We start from the raw sequence: 6,987 nt of genomic DNA on the forward strand, positions 1-6,987 counted from the left end.
GGGTGGTAGGCTGGTCGTTTGTCGTACCATTTTCGGTCTGTTTGACACTACTGCGGTGGTCGTTTTGTGTATGAAGAGATTGGGGTGTGTTGGGCTATTTTGTAGTATTTTGTGGTGTATATAAGGTTGGAAAATAATGTATATATGTTGTTATTGTTGTGTTCTTGTGTTATTGGTGTTATCTTGAATTTGGAGTAAGTAAGGACTATAGGGGAGATGCTGTCCGTTTTAATACAAAATAAACATGTCGTTCGTTGTGCGATAGCTGTACATTTCATAGCTTAATGATAATATTATTATCGTTGTTATATATTAAGGTATGAAGAGGCGAGTTCAACTTGGTAATTGGAAAGATTGTGATAAGATATGTTAAGACTAAATCTTTCTTCATTTTGGCATGATCCCATAACTACATAAGTTTGATAACGAGGCATAAAGAGAAGCTCACATTCCTGAACTTATGTACATTATCCTAATCTCATAAGTTATAATATCCTCCCTTATCAGGACTTTATATTCAATTGACTATTGTCTTCTTTCAGTCAAGAGAGTAGAGGCTCTCTCTATATATATACAATATTACAATATTTCACCCCCATCGAGCTATCGGTGGGCATGCCCCTATTGGGCAACCTTTGATCAGATGGTAAGTTATATACCGAGCCTACTGTGGCTGAACGCTTATGAGCAAGCCCAAAATGGCCAAGATACAGAGCCTAGTATGGCCGAGCGCCTATGAGTGAGCCTACTACGGCTAAGCAGTTACACGTACCGAGCTTTATAGGGCCGGACATTTATTTTACTTACTATATTGAGAGAGTTGAGTCAGTATCAGTAGGTAAGTATATCTCCAGATCATCTTTGACTCCTAATTATTTTCAGTTATTATATTATCAGTTCAGTTTCAGCCTTCAGTTATTTTATTGCCTTACATACTCGGTACATTATTTCGTACTAACGTCCCTTTTTTGGGGATGGTGCATTTCATGTGTGCAGGTTCAAATAGAGAGATGGTTAGACCTCCTCTGTAGGTGTTGCCCGAGTTCAGCCTGATCAGTAAGCTCCACATCCTTCGAAGTTGCCAGGTCTAGGGTTTTGTGTATATCTGATAAGTAGGGATTTTGAGCGCTTATTTGCTCTCTTTTACTTGCGTTTTAGCTCAAAATAGCTTAAAGGTATTCCCAAGAACTAATGAAATGTGCTTTCGTGCATGAATATTGGGAAACAAGCCAAAGAAGTCAAAATCAACTCATATAGGAGTCGAGATTAGACAAGGACCAAAACAATGCAAAAAGGCCTACAGTGCGGACCACACAATACTGTGTACGACCGCAAACAATGAAAGAGTACTGTCAGATTTCCTTCAGAGTATGCGGACCACGCAATTATTGTGTGGCCGCATAAGAGGAGATTCAGAGAGTCAGTTTTTGGGCAGGCTAGAGATATGTGGACCGTACCATAATTGTGCGTCCGTAGGATGACAAGTGCGGCTGCACTCATAATTATGCATTCCGCAGAAGAGAAGAATCAGAGAGCCATGTTCCAATCCAAGTTCAAGTGTGCGACCACACTCAGAATTGTGCAGTCCGCACAATCAAATGAAGTGCGGCCGCATCCACTTTTACGCGACCGCAGAAGGCCCAGTTGACCAGTCAAGCTCAAAGTGCGGATTGAACACAGAATTGTGCGGCCGCACAACCTCCGCATGAGCATTTTTGTTAGATATTTTCAGCTTAGTATAAATAGAACTTTTTATCATTTTTAGGTTAAGTTGTATCAGTGTAGAGCACCTAAGCCATTTTTCTTTATTGTTTTGAGTAATATTGTACTAGATTAGCTTCTAAACATTAGGTTTTCTTTCCCTAATCAATTATTATGCATTCTATCTTAATTTCTTCTTTAATTTCTTCATTTTTCATGAGTAGCTAAATTTCTAGCTATGGTTGTGACCCAACCCTAGTGTGGATACTTAATGGGTATTTGATTTAAGGCTTGTTTGTAATTGGGTTAGTGATATTTAGCCTAGTTCTTGCTAGAATCCAAGAATTAATGGTTGCAAATATTGATTCATGCCTAATTGACTTAGTTTCTACTTGAGAAAGAGAGACTAAGTCTAGGAAAACTTGGTTAATAAGAAATCGGGTGAACTCAAGAAATTGATAGCCCCAATTAAAGGGTCAAATCTAGAGATAGTAAGACCCAACTTGAGCAATATATCACTTGTTTTGTGCAATACCCATTTGGACTTGAGAAAGTTAAATTCGGCAAAATCACTCAAACTATCAAGAGGTATAGATTGGGTAATTGCTATATTACAACCCAGACCAATCAAACTTGCCCAGTTGCCCTAGAGTTTACAACCTATTAGGTAACCACCTAGGTGGAAGTCACGACCCTAGATCTTTTATCATTTGAAAAACAACCAAAACCAAAAATATTGTCTTCTAGTTTTATAATTGCAATCAATAGCTTAAAGTAGAAGTAGAAACAACAAACAAGAATGTTGAAGCATAATTTGAGGCACATCATACAATTACACTAAATATATATCTAATCCCAATTCTAACTCCCTGTGGACTTGACCCCGACTTGCGTTGGGTTTTTATTATTGCTTCGGCCGCCTCACTACCTATATTTGTGGTGTGAGTTTGGACGACATCAATTTTTGGTGTCGTTTCCGAGGATCAAACCTGAGTCACCCGTGTGGCAAGCGAGAATACTCACCCACTTCTACCAAGAGCGGCAGCGCATCAGGTGTTGCCGAACAAGGGTTAAGCAAGTGCTATAGTCCCGCCCCGCATTAGGGCGGGCAACTTCCAAATCACCAATGTGATGCTTACACTACTTGAGCAACAGGGATTCTTCACTGGGGCTCTGAGTCAAAATGCTTACAAGCATCTCAAAGGGTTCGTCGATACTTGTTGGGGGAGCAAGCAAACCAATGTCTCCGAGGACGTGCTGAGGTTAGGGCTATTTCCCTTTTCTCTACGGGGAAAGGCATTGGACTGGTTAGGAGACTGCCCAATCATTCCATTCATACATGGGATGAGTTGGTGGAAATATTCATTGCCAAATTCTTCTCTCAGGGGCATATGGGGACACTATGGGATGATATTCTTGCATTCAAGCAAGAGCCAAATGAGCCATTGCACGAGATTTGAGAAAGATATTGTACCATGGTTAAAGAATGCCCGAATAATGATATGACCGAGGCCATGATCCAACAAACCTTCTATAGGGGGATCAACTCAACAAATCAATGTGTGGTAAATTAACTCGCCGATGGGAACTTCATGAGCACGCCTTATGCTGAAGCTTGTGAAATTTTGGATGAGATTGCGGATACCTCATCGGCATGGCAAAGTCGAGCCAATGTCCCTCAAGGTGACCCAAATGTCATTCACCTACACAAGGAACTTCATGATCATGGGCAAGCTATTGCCGAGTTGACAACTACAATGAACCAATTGGCCAAAGCTTAACTTCAACAAGTGAATGCAATGGAAGGTGTGAATATGATGATGAATAAGAGACGACAAAAAGGTCAACAAATGCAAAGCCGTCCGGAACAATTCATGCAAGATGATAGTGAGTATGACTAAGGTGATTCGTTCAATGAGCAAGAAGAAGAAGTGCAATATGTCAACAATTATCAAGGTCAAAGAAACAATGCTCAAAGGACAAAATCAACAACAATGGCGGTCACAATGAAACCAAGGAAATTAGAGCAACCAAAACCACCAAGGCAATTGGCTCGATTGGCGTGCGCAGTTCGGGCGCGTAGCCGGAAAGTTTTTATGTTAGAATATGTGAATCATGTGAAACATTTGATGAATTTTGGTATTAATATGCATAATGTTGACTTCAGTCAACATTTTGGGTAAACGGACCCGGACCTGTGATTCGACGGTCCCGGAGGGTCCGTAGAAAAATATGGGACTTGGGCGTGTGCCCGGAATCAAATTCTTAGGTTCCAAGCCCGAGAAATGAATTTTTGAAAGAAATTATTTTTCTCAAATTTGATATGAAAATTTGAAATGAAAAGGGGGTTAGAAAATATAGGTATCGGGCTCGTATTTTGGTTCTGACGCCCGATACAAGTCTTAAATATGTGTTAAGCACTATAAGTAAAGTTTGGCTAAAAACGGACGTCATATGACGTGTTTCGGACTAAAAATGGAGAGTTTGAGTTATGAAAGTTGAAGAAAGAAAATCATGTGTTTGAGGCTTGATCCTATGTATATGATGTTATTTTGGCGATTTGATCGCACGAGTAAGTCCGTAAGATGTTTTTAAGGTTGTGTGCATGTTTGGTTTGGAGCCTCGAGGGCTCGGGTGAGTTTTGAATGGGGCCCGGGAGGTCTTGGACTTAAGAAATATGCAGGTTCAGGTGTTGCAGACACCAGCGCGGCCGCGGTCATTTCCGCGCGGTCGCGATGCATTTTTGTGCGGTCCGCATGGCTGAGTCTGAGGGCTAGGGTTTCAGGTTAACCAGCGCGGCCGCGCACCAAAACAGTGCGGTCCGCGCTGGAAGGGTTCAGAGAAGCCCCACTTTTCTCCCACTCGGCGCGGCCGCAACACATTTTTGTGTGGTTCGCGCCAGGTCCTCAGAAAGGTATACAAGTTCGGAAAATCTCAGTCATTTTTCACTTTTCAAAAACCCAAAACCTAAGAGGCTATTTTCCAAACAACTTTTTTCTCCAAAACGATTGGTAAGTGATTTCTAACTTAATTTCTTTATTCCTTAACATCTTTTAACATAATTTCAACTTCAAATCAAAGATTTTCATGGGGAAAATTGGGTGTTTTGGGTAGAACCTAGGTTTTCTACAAATTGAAAAGTTGGACCTCAATTTGGGGTCCGATTTAAAAACAAATCATATATTGGGATTCATGGGGGAATGGGTAACCGGGTTTTGATCCGAACCTCGAGTTTCGACCACGTGGGTCCGGGGGTATTTTTGACCTTTTTGGGAAAAACCTTTGAAAAATCTATTTTCATGCATTGGGGATGATTCATTTAGTAATTATTAATGTGATTAAGTAACTTATGACTAGATTCGAGCGGTTTGGTGGTGGAATCAAGAGGTAAAGCCGTACTAGAAGCGTGAGTTGAGTTTGGAGCATTCGAGGTAAGTGTTTGTTCTAACTTTGGCTTGAGGGAATAGGATTAGGATGATATTTGCTACTTGCTAATGTGGAGTACGGTGTATAGGCATGGTGACGGTTATCTATGCACCGGAGTCTAGCATGACCGTGAGTCTTGATTGCTTTTAATTCGAATAATGTGACATAAGCTCCTTGTTTATTTGATGAGTTTCATATAATGTGAACGGTTGAGGTAAAATTGTGATTGGTGTACTTTTGGAGCGTTAGCTTGAACATGAAGGTGTTAGTTGAGAAAGAATGGATTTAAAAAGGAGAATGTGTTGTGAATACTCCCTTGCCGGGATGTGTAGACTGATATATATACTCTCCCTTGTCGGGATATTTTGGGCTGTTAGTTGTACCCTTGCCGGGTTAAAGGTATTGAGTTGTTATTCTCCCCTAAAGAGGTATACTATATGAAGTCAGATATTATGAACTATATTATGGGATCGTGTGGCACGCCGTCCACTTATATATGATATTATGGGATCGTGTGGCACGCCGTCCACTTATATATGATATTATGGGATCGTGTGACACGCCGTCCACTTATATATGATATTATGGGATCGTGTGGCACGCCGTCCACTTATATATGATATTATGGGATCGCGTGGCACGCCGTCCACTTATATATGATATTATGGGATCGTGTGGCACGCTGTCCACTTATATATGATATTATGGGATCGTGTGGCACACCGTCCACTTATATATGATATTATGGGATCGTGTGGCACGCCGTCCACTTATATATGATATTATGGGATCGTGTGGCACGCCGTCCACTTATATATGATATTATATTTTTATCTGTTACTCCCTGATAGCATGTCCCCTCCCAGTTTTACTTTTTATTATCTTGTTATTGTTTTCTTGCACTTGTTGTATATATATCTGTACAGGTTAAATGTGGTAGGTACTGTCTAGCCTCGTCACTACTTCACCGGGGTTAGGCCAGGCACTTACCAGCACATGGGGTCGGTTGTGCTGATGCTACACTCTGTGCATTTTTGTGCACAGATCAGGGAGCAACTTACGAACCACATCAGTAGGATTTCTGGGAGCTATGTTCAGTCCAGGGACTCTCGAGGTAGCCTAGCTGGCGTTCGCAGGCCGAAGTCCCTTTCCATGTTTTTCGTTTGTTCATCTTGTATCAGACAAACATGATGTATTTCCTTTCAGACCTTGTTTGTAGTATTCTATAGTAGTCCGTGAGCTAGTGACACCAGACCTTGGGTAGTGATGTGTATTAAACTTCCGCACTTTTGGTTTTCAGTTGCTTTAGATTTAAAGTCTTCCGCTTAAATTTTGTCTCGTTTATTATATTGTTTGAAAGAAAGCAGGAAAGGTGTTTTAAATATTTGGCTTGCCTAGCTCCGATAGTAGGCGCCATCACGACACCCGATGGTGGGAATCCGGGTCGTGACAAGTTGGTATCAGAGCACTAGGTTACTTAGGTCTCACAACTCACAGACAAGCTCAGTAGAGTCTGAGGGATCGGTACGGAGACGTCTGTATTTATCCCGCAGAGGCTACTGAGTTAGGAAAACTTCACCTTGTTCATTCTTGTCGTGCGATTCTGTTTCTCAAGTACTGATTGTCTTTCCACTCTGTTCTTTCGCAGATGGCGAGGACACGTGCTTCCTCTTCTACCGCACAACAGCCTGAGCCCCCAGCAGCAGCCCCTATTAGGGGCAGAGGGCGAGGCCGAGGCCGTGCCAGAGGCCGAGGCCGGGGCAGAGCTCAGACCCGAGCAGCATTTCCAGCGATGGAGCCTCAGGTCGATTTTGAGGAGGAGGCTCCGGCCCCAGCTGTTCCAGTTGGCCCAGCTCAGGT

The sequence above is a fragment of the Nicotiana tabacum genome, chromosome 21 (assembly GCF_000715075.1).
Source record: "Nicotiana tabacum cultivar K326 chromosome 21, ASM71507v2, whole genome shotgun sequence".
Taxonomy (NCBI): domain Eukaryota; kingdom Viridiplantae; phylum Streptophyta; class Magnoliopsida; order Solanales; family Solanaceae; genus Nicotiana; species Nicotiana tabacum.